Consider the following 16,978-nt stretch of genomic DNA (forward strand, 5'->3'; position numbering starts at 1 on the left):
GAGAGTTAGGAACAACAATCAGCTGCCTCCTGCACACCCCTGACTGGGAATATGCCTGCAACCAAGGTACATGCCCCCAACCGGAATTGAGCCTGGGACCCTTCAGTCTGCAGGCTGATCAATGCTCTATCCACTGAGCCAAACCGGTTTCAGCATGTGCACTCTTTCCTAAGTTCATTAGTACAAGAGTTTGTTGGTGGTTGTTATTATTTTTTTTTTAATACTGCATCTAGGAGATCTTGTTTAAATACTGCATCTAGGAGATCTTGCTGTCTAGGAGAGCTTGTTCATTCCCATGGGCTTCAATTACCAAATTTCCATAATTAACTTCCAAAGAAGCACCAGTTCTGTGTCTCTTATTGCTTACCAGCTATCCCAGTAGGAAATATAAGCCAGAGGCAAGTCTATTATAATAATCTAAGTGAGAATGGAAACTAGCAAACACATCTAAGAGACTTCTGAGATATGAATTGCATCCAGTGCTCTGAAATTCCACAATGTGTGTGGATGCCTATTCCTTCCCCCCACCCCCCATGGTGAAGGCTGACACAAGACAGAGGAAAATCAAATATTTTCAGAGCGCCACTCCTTTCCTCTTCCCTTCTCTTCTCAAAGTCTGACTTACAGGTGGATAGAAAACCAGCAGAGCTGGGGCACAGGAAATAAAATTCCAGTTTCTCTTCTTCCTATGGGAGCTCTAGATCTTTGGTTTTGCATTTGTATAATTTATAAAATCAAGACTGCCAACTATTCTTAGTGATTGCATGACAGATCAAAAAAATTTCCTTTATGCCCTCTATTCACAATTTATGGCAGTTGACAGACTGGCATGCTGGACACCTAAGAACCACCTTAATTTCTTACCATATCTGAGTTCTTCTGGATTTACAATGGGGAATGTGGCTCCGGAACAAAATTCTCTGTGTGATCAGTCAGGTCTGAGCATAGGCAATGACAAGGCTTTGAGCGGCATAGGGGAAGCTGCCCTCCTCACACCAGCAGGTGCACAGCCAGCATTGCAGTTATCTGGAGGGAATTACAGACGAGAACTGAGTCCCCTGGAGCCAGCCATGCTCCAGTGTACACCTGCATTCCCAGCCCAGGCACTGCTTGGAGTCCACTATATCAGAGGGCTTCAGTGAGACATTTCCAAGCGCCTCCCCCAAGACCTCATTATCAGGGAGGGTTGGTGGAGGCAGTTTTACCTTTTGTTGCCTAGCCTTTCCCCCTCTTCCTTGCTGTGACCCCACAGGTCCATACAAAAGCAGAAGCTTTTTGTTCAGGGTATTTGGCAGTCAGATGACCTTCCCCCCCCATTTTTGCTTCCATTTGATCCTTGCCTGCTATTTTTCCATGGGGGGCAGCGCAGAGAGGGGAGGAGGATGGGGAATGGAACACCAGAGAGCCAATGCCTTTCTCTTCTGCCTCTTGCCTCCACTATAGAGGTAAGTGAATAAAGTGGTTTGTCTGTTACTTTCATGTTGGCTTATCCTAATTGACCACCTCCACACCTGGCAGCTCAGCACACATCTGCTTGGTTTCCCTGTCCTTGAAAAGGGTGTAAGACTATTCCATTCTAACCCCCTTCTATTAAGGGCCTCGGGCTCTTGAAACAAGAGCTTTCTTATGACATATGACATACATAGATTCTACTTTTTCTTTTCACTCCAGCAAGATTCAAATATTTTTGAGAAAAGGAGACTGGATAATCCAGATGCATATTACACTACACTGAATAGAATATTAAAACCTCTAAAGCAAGGGAAATAGTGTTTCTGAGCCTACGGAATAATGTGACCAATTTTGGCCAGATGGAGCATGATTATGAGTTTGCTACACATAGACTAGTTTTGAAACACTAGACAACGACCCACTAGCTGCATAGCTTTAAATTGTACAGATGAAGCTCTTTGCCCATGGTGGTTCAATTATTTATTTTTGAAGACAATATATTTTCTTGGAAGACAATATATTTCTTCCTTCAGCAAGGCTAATGAATTTTATAATTACCCTTTCCTCTGAAGACTTTGATGATGATTCCCCATCTGAATTGGTAAAGAAGAACCTACAGCAGATAACATTACTGATGTATGAAAAAACCAAGGACCACACTCCTTTGCTGGCATTACCGTTTGTGCACAGATCCAATAGCCAATGAAGGATGTACATATTGGCTATTGGATATGTGCACAAACGATAATGCCAGCAAAGGAGTGTGGAGGGAGGAGGAGAGTACATTTCTTTTATCCTTTCAAAGTCTATATTGCTACTCATTTGATAGCTCCTGCCTTAGTTTTGCATATCATCATCTTTCGTCGGGATTGCTAGGACCTATTGCTTAGTATGTATCTAAACTCACCCTCTACACTGACATCTGAGTTTCCATGATGAACTGTAAGCTTCTATTGAGTAGCCAGTGCCTTTAGGATCGTCAACCTCCTAACCAAATAAGATCTGAAATAAGGGCTCAGGTGTCACTTCCATCTTGTCCTCCAGCTTCATATCATTGTATGCTCAAGGCACAATACACTTGCTGTCCTTTGAACAAAACTCCTCCACTTCTGTGACTTTTCACCAGCTATTCCTCTACTCATTGCAAAGTGCCCATCTTCTGTCCTTCTCTTAGGAAAAAAGAATCATACTTTTTAAAAAATATATATATATATATTTTATTGATTTTTCACAGAGAGGAAGAGAGAGGGATAGAGAGTTAGAAACATCGATGAGAGAGAATCATCGATCAGCTGCCTCTTGCGCACCCCCTACTGGGGATGTGCCTGCAACCAAGGTTGCCTGGAATTGAACCCGGGACCTTTCAGTCTGCAGGCTGACGCTCTATCCACTGAGCCAAACTGGTCCCGGCTATACTCGTTTTTTTGATGCTAGTTCAGATTTCATTTGTTGTGTTCCATATGTTAAAGGAAGAAGAGCAAAATGGGAGAGTAAAGGTAATGGGGATGTGGCTTCACCATTACTCAGTGTAACTTGGAGTACTTGTTTAACTTCCCTAAGCTTTTGTTGCCTCATGTGTAAGTTAGCGACTTTTTCCTTCCAGCTTTATTGAAGTATGATCAACAAATAAAAGTAATCTAATAATCTATTTTTTGAATTATTTATGTTGTAAAATGTGATGATTTCATATAGGTATATGCACCAGAATTATAAATGCACCAGAATAATTTGATTTATTCTCGTAGCAAATTTCAAGAATATAAGTCAGTATTATTAACTATAATTGCCATGCTGCACATTAGGTCTCCAAAACTTAGGCATCTTATAACTGAAAGTTTACACCCTTTGACCAACATCTCCCCACTTACCCCAGCTCCTGTCAACCCTGTTTTAGTTTCTGGTTCTGTGAGTTGGAAATTTAATAGTAACTAATGCTTACAGAATAGTCACACGGATGTAAAGTAGTCAATGATATTGCAATTACTGTGTATGGAGCCAGGTAGATACTGAGAATATCAGAGGAACACTTTGTAAAGTATATTATTGTCTAATCATTATGCTGTGCACCTGAAACCAATATTGAACATAAACTGCAATTGAAAAAAATTTTAAATGAAAAAATGAGGTTGTTGGTAGAATTAATTGCAGTAATCTTTTTAAAGTGCTTAGCACTGTGCCTGGCATAGCATAAGTATTTAATGTGTAAAATGTTTATTTCTATTTTTGCTGACATTTTCTCCAACTCTGTTATATTTGAACTTTGTTCTGTTTTAGCTTTCTTGCCTAGAATTATATTAGCTTGGGTGAGTTGAATGACCAAGCTAACAGTCATTACCAACTTTAGTTTACTTAGTCCTTAATATTTATCACAGCTCTAGCTCATGAAGTATGGTTGAAAAAGTTTATATTGAACTGCCATGTGACAGTGATACTTGGAAGTACAATTCCATCAACAACTACTGAGCCAGGATTAAGCTTTTGTATACTGGGGATTCTTAGAGACCAGACAGGTATTTTTAGTGGGTTGCTTTAATAATAAACAACATTAGCATAAAATAATTTAAAGATTCACCTTTGTCAAATCTTTCTACCTATGCTCACTATGTCTGTATGGAGGAAAGTAGTTTTGTTGAATTTATACACACAAGCATTATTTTGTTATTGTTGTTATTAATTCTCACCAGAGGATATGTTTTCATTGGTTTTCAGAGAGAGTGGAAGAAAGGGGGAGAGACAGAGAGAAACATCCTTGTGAGAGAAACACATTGATTGGTTGCCTCCTGCATGCACCTCGACCAGGGCTGAGGATTGAGCCTGCAATTGAGGTACATGCCCTTGACCGGGATCAAACCTAGGAACCCTTCAGTCCACAGGCTGATGTGCTATCCACTGAGCCAAACTAGGGCACAAGTGTGAGTTTTTAATACAACTTTAAACTTATTTCAAATTTGATTAATTTTCATTTTAATTACACATCAAAGTCAAATTTATTTCCATTCTATATTAAAATGTCTCAGAAGTCATTTTTTAAGAAAATCTAGCATATATATATATAATTTATTTGAGAGAGGAAACAAGAGGGAGAGAGAGAGAGATAGAAACATCAATAATGATAGAGAATCATTGATGGGCTGCATCCTACACCCCCATATTGGGGATCAAGCCCACAACCCAGGCATGTGCCCTGAACCATGACCTCCTGGTTCATAGGTCAATGTTAAACCACTAAGCCACAACAGCTGGGTCTAATCTAGCTTTTGAGATCTGATACTCTTATATGTAAAAATAGTTTTCTGATAAGAGAGGTAATAGAATTTTCAATAAAAATTATGTATTACTTGTTTCACTTTGAGTGTATACATGTGTACAACTATGTCTTACTCATCTAAAAATACAAATTTAACCATGTTAAGAACATAAGTCTTCCCCATTATTCCATGGTTCCTTAAGAATTTTACAGTGACTTGTCTTCTGTCAATCTTTAATATCTATTATATCACTTTTTACTTTGTATTACAATATTGGTTCACATGACCATTCTGTACCCACCCACAATTGACAGCTGAATAGACAAATACAAATGAATAGATGAGTGAATACTGAGGAGACAAATTATTTTTCTGAGTGATGTGTCCATGAAGCAGATAGATATTCTCAGTTTTGTAGATATATATTAAAAATCAGAATCCTGGATGCTACCACAGATACAATATGGTCTTACATTTTACATGGGTGCATTGTATATCCAAGTAATATATACAGTGATAGTCTTCATTTGCATATAACTTGAGAATAATGTATGGCATGGTCTGGTGACAGGAGAAAAGATGCTGTATTACAAAGTCTATCATTTCAAACCTTTTTTCTGTTTTTAGTTTTACTAGTACTTGGCTGTTTTTAATCTTTTAATCTGGGTTTGTGAAATGACTTTGCATCTTACACTTTAATACCCATAAGAAAGTAAAGAATTATATGTCAGGTTCACAGAAAGCCATACTCACCAGATCTAGAAATCTGTGGAGAAAAGGGTCACTTTATCTAGCAGGAAATGAAACATAAACCCAGAAATTGTCTTCTTACCAACAAATATTTGGTAAAAGTTCTCATATATATTCTACACATGGCCCTAAAAAATAAAATTATTTCCTTATGTGCACATATTTTATATTTAGAAATAAATAAAATGTAAACTGCAGGAAAACCCAGCAGAAGATAATTATTGGAGAATACATAATTACTAGGAAGGCAAGCCTGGTATCGGAGTTACCAGGCAACCAATCCCAAGAGAACTTAACATGAAAGTGGATTGGGAGGAAGACTCATCCAATCATCCAAATGCATGGGCAATCAGGTGTCTGAAAGAAATGATGTGAACATGTTATCATTTCATGGAGGAGTAAAAAAATTTCTTAACAAGTCATCAGAGAGAAGATGAAGACAGGGGAAGGATTTGCTAACTCAGATGCTATTAACCATTTCCTAATCTACTTCCCTCCAACTAAAATCACATCAATTACTAATTGGAAGCATCTACACAGCAACAAACTTTTTTTTTTAAAGGTTTTTCTCCCCATTCTAATCTTGCTTATACATGAGTAGATTTTTGTGTATTTGTGTCAATGTGTGTGTTTGCATGTGTACGCATACACATTTGCTCTCCTGTGTTTTGTGCTGAGGATGTGAGTGAGGGAAGGGAGAGAAGGGCATTCAAAGTTTCCAGGTAGAACCAATTTCAAGAGTTCAAAGATATAAGCATCTTGTGCAGTTCTGGTATCCGTGAGAAGCTCAATGCTGTGGGGTTTCACTTTGTGGGGTGGTGGTTTGGGGTTGGGAGGCAAAGCTGAAAAGCAAATTGGGATATTTCATCCTGTGGGTAGAAAATAGGGGGTCCATGGATATTGTAGAACAGAAAATAACTTTTTATTTTTAATTATTGTTTTTTAATATATTTTAAATTGATTTTAGAGAGGAAGGGAGAGGAAGAGAGAGAAACATCAGTGATGAGAGAGAATCATTTGATCATCTGCCTCCTGCTCATCCCATACTGGGGATCAAGCCTGCAACTTGGGCATGTGCCCTGACTGGGAATGGAACTGTGACCTCCTGGTTCATAGGCCAATGCTCAACCATTGAGCCACCCTGGCTGGGCAGGAAAGCACTTTTTGAAGAGAAGTTTCCTCTAGGGACAATGATCAGATAAGACAGAATAGGTGTTGGGATTAAAAGAGCAGCAGTGGCCGAAACCGGTTTGGCTCAGTGATAGAGCATTGGCTTGCAGACTGAAAGGTCCCAGGTTCGATTCTGGTCAAGGGCATGTACCTTGGTTGCGGGCACATCCCCAGTAGGGGGTGTGCAGGAGGCAGCTGATCAATGTTTCTCTTTCATCGATGTTTCTAACTCTCTATCCCTTTCTATTCCTCTCTGTGAAACATCAGTAAAATATATTAAAAAAAAAAAAAAAAGAGCAGCAGTGGAGATGCTGAGAAGGAGGCTGATAAGTAAGATGGGTATGTGGAGAATGGATAAGATTTTGTGCTACGTTGCATGTGGTCGGTAAGGAAGAGGAGATACCAGGTTTCTTAACTAAGATCAAGAATCCAGGCAGGAGTGAAAAATCAGTCAGCCTGGAACACAAGAGAGCAAGTTAGAGCTGTCCAGTAAGCAAAGACAAATATGTTCCTGCAGCTCAGGAAAGAGGTCTGGGTTGCAAACATAGATGGAGACTGGAGCCACAGGGTGAGTTAGATTCTCTAGAGTAGGGGTGTCGAACTCAATCAGAGAAGGGGCCAAAATCTAAAATCCAGCCTAAATCGTGGGCCGAATGGTTTACTGAACAGTCATAAACTGTCATTGTGATGGAAATGCAGCGGAGTGCAGTGATGACAGCGCGGTGTGGGCCACATTGCAAGGCCTGGCGGGACGGATTTGGCCCGCTGGCCTTGTGTTTGACACATGTGCTCTAGAGAGTAAAATATAGGAAGATGGAAAAGATGAGGCATGGGACTGAGAATAAGAGAAGTTGTGGAATCCTAATTCTAATAAAAGAAAAAGCAATGTAAGAGATAATTAAAAGGAATGGTCTGAGAGGCAGCAGAAATACTAGAGGAGTGTACAGCTATCGAGACCAGGAAAAGACAGTTTTGAGAAGTTGTACTCTTTGTATCCAACATTTATTTTATTATTTTTAAAAATATATTTTATTGATTTTTTTTTTTTTTTTTTTTTTTTTTTTTTTTACAGAGAAGAAGGGAGAGGGATAGAGAGTTAGAAATGTCGATGAGAGAGAATCTTCGACCAGCTGTCTCCTGCACACTCCCCACTGGGAATGTGCTCGCAACCAATGTACATGGCCCTGACCGGAATCGAACCTGGGACCTTTCAATCCGCAGACCGATGCTCTACCACTGAGCCAAACTGGTTTCGGCTGTATCCAACATTTAAATAACGCATTTCCTTCTTAAGCATGTGATCATATAAGCCTAAAGCAAATTTAAACAAATATAAAAGAACTAGAGGCCTGTTGCATGAATTCAGGCATGGGTGGGGTCTGGCCAGCCATGGGGAGGGGATGTGGGAGGTTGGCCAGCCAGCCCCACCCCCTGGTTGAACTCCCAGTCGAACTCCTGGTCAAAGGGACAATTTGCATATTGGCCTTTTATTATATAGAATAGGTATTCCATAGAATGAATATGTTCTCTGAGAACAGTACACTTAAGTTAGAAGTTATTAACAGATTTTTAAAACTTTATATATTTGGATGTTAAAAGCCATATTTATAAGTAATCCAAATGTCGAAGAAGAAATGAAATTAACCTTAATGAATACTCAGTAAATTATCATAAAAATACTACATCAAATCTTGAGGTACAATGAAAATATTTATTCAAGGAAAATGGATAGCCTTGCATGCATATTTAAGAAATGAATAGAGGCTAAAAGCTAAATGTTTATCTCAATAAATTAGGAAAAGAACAACAGAATAGAGCCAAAGAAAGTAGAAGGAAGAAAAGAATAAAAATAAAAGCAGAAAAACTAGTAAATAAAGTAGCAATAGGTACCATAGAGTTAATAAACTTAAAAGTTGTTCTTTATAAAAAATACAAGTTAGATAAATCTATGGTGACATTAATTATGAAAAGAGAAGAAAAGCGATGATGACTAAAAATGGGACATATGTGCATATATAGTCTATATTTAAAAGATAATATGAGAATATGTACTATGAATAGTTTTATTACTAATAAGGTCTAAGAATTATTACTTTTTCCAGTGATCTTATTTAGGAAACTCTCCATTTGAAGTCCCTAAGAGTAAAGCAAGACTTACCAGCAGATTTCCAAAGTATTACCACAGCCTCCCCTCTTCCCAAGGTTTGTTGGGATTGTCACTTTAGAACAATCTGATTTCAGGCCCTGAAATCATACAGGTGTTCCTATAAGAAAGGGCACACATTTCTGTATGTAAAGAAGTGGGACAGTGCCTGGCCGGTGTGGCTCAGTGGTTGAGCATCAACCCATGAATCAGGAGGTCAGGGTTCAATTCTCAGTTAGGGCACATGCCTGGGTTGTAGGCTCCATCCCCAGTGTGGGGTAAGCAGGAGGTAGCTGATCAACGATTCTCTCTCATCATTGATGTTTCTATCTCTCTCTCCCTCTCCCTTCCTCTCTCTAAAATCAATAAAAAAATATTATATCTACATATAGGAAGTGGGATGACATGACATGTGTAAATTTAGCTGTCAGAGAGAATGATGAAAAACTGAAACATAGTGATGAAGAGCACTGTGTCAAGTACTTTATTTTTTTATTTTTTAAATATATTTTATTGATTTTTGTACAGAGAGGAAGGGAGAGAGATAGAGAGTTAGAAACATCAATTAGAGTCATCGATCAGCTGCCTCTTGCACGCCCCCTACTGGGGATATGCCCGCAACCAAGGTACATGCCCTTGACTGGAATTGAACCTGCGGCCCTTCAGTCCCCAAGCCGAAGCACTACCCATTGAGCCAAACGGGTCCCGGCTGTGTCAAGTACTTTAAAAAATTACTTGATGGCCGAAACCAGTTTGGCTCAGTGGATAGAGCGTCAGCCTGCAGACTGAAAGGTCCCGGGTTCGATTCTGGTCAAGGGCATGTACCTTGGTTGCGGGCACATCCCCAGTAGGGGACGTGCAAGAGGTAGTTGATCAATGTTTCTCTCGCATCGTTGTTTCTAACTCTTCTATCCCTCTCTCTTCCTCTCTGTAAAAAATCAATAAAATATATTTAAAAAAATAAATTACTTGATGGCCTGACTGGTGTGATTCAAGAGTTGAGCACTGACCCAGGAAACAAAAGGTCACTAGTTCGATTCCTGGTCAGGGCACATGCCCAGATTGTGGGCTTGATCCCCAGTGGGGACTGTGCAGGAGACAGTCAATTGATGACTTCCTCTCTCATTGGTGTTTCTGTCTCCCTATCCCTCTCCCTTCCTCTCTCTCTCTAAAACATCAATAAAAAAATATTTTTAAAAAATTACTTGAGGAAAAGCTGTTTATCTGGATGGTGACCACATGGAGGAAGATGACTATAGTGCATTCTCAACCAACCAGGAGCATCATTTCCTTTAACTAATCAGAAGTCATTCCCACCCTCTTATTGAAGAGCTTCTTATTTTTCTCTTTCACTTGTATTCTCATACTTGCATATCAAATGATATAAGTCCCCAAATCACAAAGCAAACAATATACATAGGGGAGGCAGGTACAAAATTTTAGCATATCTATGGAGAAGGCAGTAGATTAACCAGCATTACTGATTTTTATAGAAGAGATAGTACATAGCAAACATTTTGTTCTGTGTGTTTGTGTGTATGGTTCAATACAATAAAACCTTATTTCCTGCTTTCGTCAAGAGCCAATGTAGGTCAGCGGGGTGGCTCACCACCAGTGGCCCCAGCTAGTAAGAGAGATCTGGCTGGTGACTGGAGAGATGAGAGGGGTGAGGGGTGGGAGGGTGGGGGAGTGGGAATGTGTGCAGAGAGAGACCAATGTTTTTAACCACCTTGGCCTGGAGATGAAACTGATGAAACTGATCACTTCCATTCACATTCCATTGATGAGAACTAGCTATTGGCTCCATCTAGCTGTAAGGGGAATGGAAAATGTAGATTAGCTTTGTACTGAAGTAGATAAGTTTGAGAGCAGCTAGCTCATCTGCCACAGTCTCATTTGCAAAATGGGAGTAGTAGCTTCTGCCCCATAAAATTCTGAGAGAAATTTTAGATAATTCATCAAAGTGCTTATTTGGCACAGTGCCTCCTGAGGCATAGCAAGTGGTTCAATAAACAGCAAATACTTTTGACATTTATAAACACATTTTTTTTATTAGAACTAATACTTTTGTGGCATTCTATTCCTTAAAATCTTTAATAGCTTCTCACTTTTTTAAAAATAAAAAATAAATTATTTACAAAGCCCTTTGTCATCTGGCCCCTGCCTACACTTCTAGTCTCTTCTCTCCATTTCTCCTTTGCTGGAAGCTAATTCCAGCAGGTCATAAATGCAAGAAGTTTCATCAAAAGGTTGGTAGAACTTGGGGATTATTCCGAAGGGCTGAATACATGTTATTATCTACTGGAATGGCTAAAGGGCATTTTCCCACACTTAAAAATTTGCATATATTATTGCCTTTTACCAGACAGCTGAGGGCATTTTAATTTACATGTTATTGCCTCCTGCTGGCCAAACATCTGAACAACCTGAAGGCAGTTCCTTGATTGGCAATGCCTCTGTATACCAAACCTTTGATATGTATATCTACCTTGCCTTAGGACAATTTGTGTTAATAAAGAGCAAGGGGTCCTGAAACAGACAGAACTTGGTTCCTACAGCCAAACTCCTCTGACTCCCCCATGGATTATAAATTTATATTATATTTCTAGTCTCTTTATTAATTATAGCAGCTCCTACTCCAGATTATTTTGAACCCCAACAGTAGCAGAGAAAGACCAAAACTGCGATACTCTCACCTACATGATCTAGTTTCTTTATATTGGCCTTTTTCAGGTTCTCAGACCAACCTTTTTCCACCACTGGGTCTGCAGTTCCCTCTGCTTGGAAAGCTTGTACCTCAGCTCTTTATGTGGCTGGTTCATTCTCATCTTTCAGGTATCAGCTCAGATATATCACCTCCTCAGAGAGGTCTGTCCTGACCATCCTACCCAAAGTAGCTTCATCTAGTTGTTTCCTATCTCATTCTCCTCTCATTTTTGTCATCACAATCTGTCTTGCTCATCTTTCTTTACTTGTATCTGTCTGTTCCATCAAACCTGCTGGCTGCTTCAGGCCAGAGGCTTGGTTTGTTTATAACTTTATCCTCTGCAACTAGAGCTAAGCAAAACATCTAGTAGGTTTGAAATAATTGAAGACCAACTGAATGAATGAACTAACTGAAGACAAATAGATCTTTTATTTTGTGATTCATGCAAATATACAAAAACTTTATTGAACTATGCCTTATAATGAACATTCTAATACAAGATTTCAGAAGCACTTCAGAAATAATTGATCAATTAACATTTCAAATAACCCACACACCTTGATCTTGAGAAAAATGAGGCAGGGAAAGAGGACAAGTATTCATATCACAGAAGTGCTTTTTACAAAATATTGGTGCTAACCCTGGCCAGAATACCTCAATAAGTTGGAGAATTCTCCCATGCACAAAAGGGTGGGCAGGTTTGATTCTGAGTCCAAATAGATCTTCTTAGCTCGGCCTTTCACCTTAGCCTATCAACATGTTCACATTTTCCTATCATTATTTCTGTACAATGTCCAGATAGTGGCTCTAACTCTGTCTAGCCTTCCCTTTCAGCCAAGCCTCCTGCAAGCACAGTCTGAAAAAATCCATTGGGAGCAGAAAACCAGGTCTACAGGCTTTATTAGGGGAAAGAGACCTGCTGGGCTGTCTCGCAAGGGGAGAACAGCAACATGTGCGGAGGTGAACATGCCTTTTGAGGGGAGGAATGGGAAGGAATGGGGGCTTAGTGTACTTGGCACGTGCTGATTGGTGGCTTAATGTATGGTTCATATAAGGTACATAGTTAGTCACTCAGGTACTTAGGGACAAGGGCTTAGGCCTAGGGTGTTTGGCAGGTGCTGATTGGTGTTTCAATGTACAGTCCATATAAGGTGCCTGGTTAGGTACTCTGGTATGTCCAGGCCGAAGGTTACGTCAAACTCAGCCACCAGTTGGGGGAATGGAGGCTCTATCACAGTCTATACTCAATGCCATTTTCCTTTACTCCTGAACATATACTCTCCTCTAGCTTCTGCTCCAACCATTCCACAGAAACTATTCTTATTTGAGGCCTTCTACTTACCAAATCCAAAGCCTGCATACTCCTGTAGATACCTGGGTACAGTAGTGGTTATCAAACCGAGGGTAGTTTTGCTCCCATTTGCCCAGGATGGGGGGTATTTAGCAATGTCTGGAGATATTTCTGGTTGTCAGAACTGAGAGGAGGGCTGCTAATAGCATCTAGTGGATAGAAACCAGGGATGCTGCTAAACAGTCTATAATGCAAAGAACAGCTTCCCATACCTCCAGGAAAGAATTATCTGGTCCAGCTCTGGTGGGTTTGGCATAGTGAATAGAGAGCATCCACCTGTGGACTGAAAGGTCCAGATTTCATTCCAGTCAAGGGCACATGCCTGGGTTGCAGACTCAATCCCCAATAGGGGACATGCAGAAGGCAGTTGATAAATGATTCTCTCTCATCATCGATGCTTCTACCTCTCTTCCCCTCTCCTTTACTCTCTGAAATCAGAGAATTATCTGGCCCCAAATGTCAATACTGCAAAGGCTGAGAAATCTTAGTGTACAGAGTGTCCTGTAGACACTTCATGCACAACATGGACATGTTAAAAGTAAATCATGCCTTGACCAGTTTGGCTCAGTGGATAGAGCGTCAGTCTGTGGGCTGAAGGGTCCCAGGTTGGATTCTGGTCAAGGGCATGTATGTATCTTGGTTGCGGGCACATCCCCAGTAGGGGGTGTGCAAGAGGCAGCTGATCGATGTTTCTCTCTCATCGATGTTTCTAACTCTCTCTCCCTCTCCTTTCCTCTCTGTAAAAAAAATCAATAAAAACATATTTAAAAAAAGTAAATCATTACCTTTTTTCCTACTTATTCACTTATGTGTTATTCCTGATTAATAGCACTTAGTTTTATAAATCAGTATCTTGAGAATCATGTTTTATTTCCATTCTCTTCCTCCTTAGGCTTATCTATTAGTCACTAATTCCCTTTTGATGCTATCTCCTAAATGTCTGTAATCTTTTCTCTTCCCTCAGTTATCATTGCCTTTGCATGAGTCTAGACATCATTTAGTTTGCAACAGTCTCCTAAACTGACTCGCGCTTTGAGTTGTGTAAATGCCTCTGACTCATTCTCCTTGAAAAATCTTTCTAAAATGGAGGGCCAATCACATTTCTCTCACTGCCTATAAATTAAAGTCTGCGCTTTTGGGTCTGGCTTCCATGTTTACCAAGTATTTTACTATCTACAAATCCTTGTTCTATTGTTTTTCTTCCTAATATCCTTTTCTCCTAATAAAAACACAAGAAAACAAAAACAAAACAAAAAGCTTGATGTTTTACACTTCTGTTTATTGGACATGATATTCTCCCTTTTGGGAATGTCCTCCCTCCCCCCCAGAGTCCTGGAAATTTTCCTCCATATTTTCTTGGGGCATTCATTATATATAATATAAACCATCCCATCTCAGCTATAAAATTCCAGTTCAAAAATAGTGCAACAAAATTATTTTACCTAGATTTTAAAAAATTGGATTTCCAGTCTATGAATTGGGAAATCTCAATAAATTCATGATGCTCTCCTCTTGTCCCTGAATTGTGGTTAAATTCTGGGGGAGCCTTCATAGTACCTGATTTTGGAGAAGATTCTCATATCTTCAGATTTTGGGGTTCTCTTCTAAGTATTTGTTTTGCTTGTAGATATACCACTTTTCTTTTTTATGGGGCCACGCTGGAGCTTGAGAATCTTTCTATGGCTTTCCCATACCACAGAATTATTCCCTCTCTGGCATCTTGCACCCTACCCCAGATTACCTGACATGCAGATACTAGGTCTTTACACAGAGCCAGGAAAATTCCTTTTTTTTTTTTTTTTTTTTTTTAACTTTTGTTAACATTATACTTATGAAACATTTCTTGTCTTGTGAAAGTTTTGCCCAGAGGCATCTACTGTGTTTCCCTGAAAATAAGACATCCTCCAAAAATAAGACCTACTTACAGGTTTCCTTCTGAGTGAAATATAAGGCATCCCCCGAAAATAAGGCCCCCTAGGCTAAACATGAGAGATTTGGTCCACTGATTCTGAAAGAAATGGAGTCACAAGAAATTCACCAGGAAATTCAGGAATTGGATTGTTATGATGAAGTTCCAGAAGATGATGACATAATTGTCATTGAATAAATGGGTAAATTCTTGATACTGTAGGATTCACAGTTTGTCTGGTTTGTGTTGACAACTACCATACTACCGTACCGTATACAGGTAATAAATTTCCTTTATTTTCATTTAACAATAAATGTGTACCGTATTCTTCTTCATGGAAAAATAAGACATCCCCTGAAAATAAGACTTAGTGCATCTTTGGGAGCAAAAATTAATATAAGACACTGCCTTATTTTCGGGGAAACAGGGTAATACATTTACTTAACATGTTGAGACTTTTAAATCTTTTTAAAAAATATATATTTTATTGATTTTTTTTTACAGAGAGGAAGGGAGAGGGATAGAGAGCTAGAAACATCAATGAGAGAGAAACATTGACCAGATGCCTCCTGTAAACCCCCCACCGGGAATGTGCTCGCAACCAATGCACATGCCCTTGACCGGAATCGAACCTGGTACCCTTCAGTCCACAGACCGACGCTCTATCCACTGAGACAAACCGGTTTTGGCACGTATTGAGACTTTTAATGGACTTAAGTGACAATAAAAACTAAAGACGCCTATATGGGTTTGGCTCAGTAGATAGAAGGTCAGGGGCATGTACCTTGGTTGTGGGTGCATCCCCAGTGGAGGGCATGCAAGAGGCAGCTGATCGATGACTCTCTTTCATTGATGTTTCTAATTCTCTATCGCTCTCCCTTCCTCTCTGTAAAAAAAAAATCAATAAAATATATATTTTTTTAAAAAAAGCTAAAGACTTTCAAATTCTTTCAGCTTAGTTCTTTCCCATCCCTACCCATAAGGGAGGGTAGAAAATAAAATGGCCAGTAGCTCCTAATCTAACAGCCCATTGGATGCACCTAAGGGCGCTTTTGAACTTGAAGATGTTCCCACCCCTAACTCTGCATAATCAATATGTTTTGTAATATTAGTTCTAGTAATAATTAATGTCGTTTCCTAATACTTTTTAAATCGAATTTATTTAAACAATACAACAAAATTTAATCAACAATATAGTTGCCGTTGTTTTCTACTACTTGTGCCCAACACTCAGGAAGCATTTTAATCCCTCTGTTGTAAAATTCTTGTGATTTTGATGCAAAAAATTCGGTCAATGCATTTTTGAGGCATTCTTCATTATTAAATTTTTTTCCAAGAAGAAAGTTTTGCAAAGAACGAAACAAATGGTAATCGGAAGGGGCAATATCAGGAGAATATGCAGGTTGAGGGAGAACTTCCCATTCCAACTGGCGCAGTTTTCAGCAGTGATTCTGGCAGTTCGATCTTGCAGTATGCGGTCGTGCGTTATCGTGGTGAAGAATTACGCCCTTCCGATTAATCAGCGCGGGTTCTTTTTCTCTTAAAGCTTGGGCTAACCTTTCCAATTGGGCACTATACACTGCACTTGTAATGGTTTGGTTAGATGGTAAAAGTTCATAATGAAGAATTCCTTTAAAATTCCACCAAACACACAACATCACTTTTTTCGCATGCAAGTCAGGTTTTGGCGTGGGCTGCGGAGCCTCATTTTTGTCCAACCATTGAGGCTGCCTTTTCAAATTAACATACAGCACCCATTCTTCATCTCCGGTAACAATTTGCTCTAAAAACGGCAAACGGTTTTGACGAGAGAGGAGCGAACTGCAAATTGTGACTCTTTGATTACGGTTGTTGTCGGTCAACTCATGAGGAACCCATTTTCCAAACTTTTGGACTTTGCCAAGTGCACGCAATTGATTGGAAATTGTTTTTTGTGAACAATTTAAAGTTGTCGCAAGCTCTTGTTGGGTAATTTGAGGATTTTGCACCAAAAGAGCTTGAAGAGCTTCTTGATCAAAATTGGACACACGGCCTCGACCACTCTTGTCATCTAACGAAAAATTTCCCTCGCGAAATTTCTCAAACCAACGCTGGCATTTTCTGGCGCTAACTGCATCTTGACCAAGAGCACTACAGATGTTTTTTGCAGCCTCACTTGCTTTTCTTCCTAATTGGAACTCGTAAAGCATGCAGTGCCGAATATGCTCTTCATCCGCAATCTTCTTAGCCCTAGTTTTGCAACAAAAAC

The sequence above is a fragment of the Pipistrellus kuhlii genome, unplaced genomic scaffold, assembly GCF_014108245.1.
Source record: "Pipistrellus kuhlii isolate mPipKuh1 unplaced genomic scaffold, mPipKuh1.p scaffold_m20_p_1, whole genome shotgun sequence".
NCBI lineage: Eukaryota > Metazoa > Chordata > Mammalia > Chiroptera > Vespertilionidae > Pipistrellus > Pipistrellus kuhlii.